At 38.0% G+C, this 337-nt stretch overlaps 1 non-coding gene across 1 annotated transcript; it reads left to right on the top strand.

The window, feature by feature from the left end:
* Positions 1 to 74, top strand: TRNAS-ACU (transfer RNA serine (anticodon ACU)). The gene has a single exon. It is a non-coding gene; the product is annotated as a tRNA-Ser (tRNA).
* Positions 75 to 337: the final 263 nt, after the last annotated feature.

Below are 337 nucleotides of genomic sequence, written 5' to 3'. Positions count from 1 at the left end.
GTCTCTGTGGCGCAATCGGTTAGTGTGTCTGGCTACTAACCAAAAGGTTGGTGGTTCAATCCCACCCAGGGACGTAATTGACCTTGTTATCAGATTTTGGTGATCTTTAAGTAGACAAGTCAAAATTTCAAACCCCTTGTTATGGTGTAGGGTACCTGGCCTTCTCTGATGTAATCAGAGTTAGATTTGATTCAGTGATTTTATAAAAACAGATAGGAAGCACAATTTAGCAGTGGGTTGCAGAGAAAAAGAAATATGCTGGCAAAAAAAATCCAATTGAGTGATTAAACAGCTCTTCATTTTCTGGCTTTATTTTTATGCTAACAAATTTGTTCTC

The sequence above is a fragment of the Pseudophryne corroboree genome, assembly GCF_028390025.1.
Source record: "Pseudophryne corroboree isolate aPseCor3 chromosome 7 unlocalized genomic scaffold, aPseCor3.hap2 SUPER_7_unloc_4, whole genome shotgun sequence".
Classification (NCBI taxonomy): Eukaryota; Metazoa; Chordata; class Amphibia; order Anura; family Myobatrachidae; genus Pseudophryne; species Pseudophryne corroboree.
This window is presented reverse-complemented; position numbering and strand designations above follow the sequence as displayed.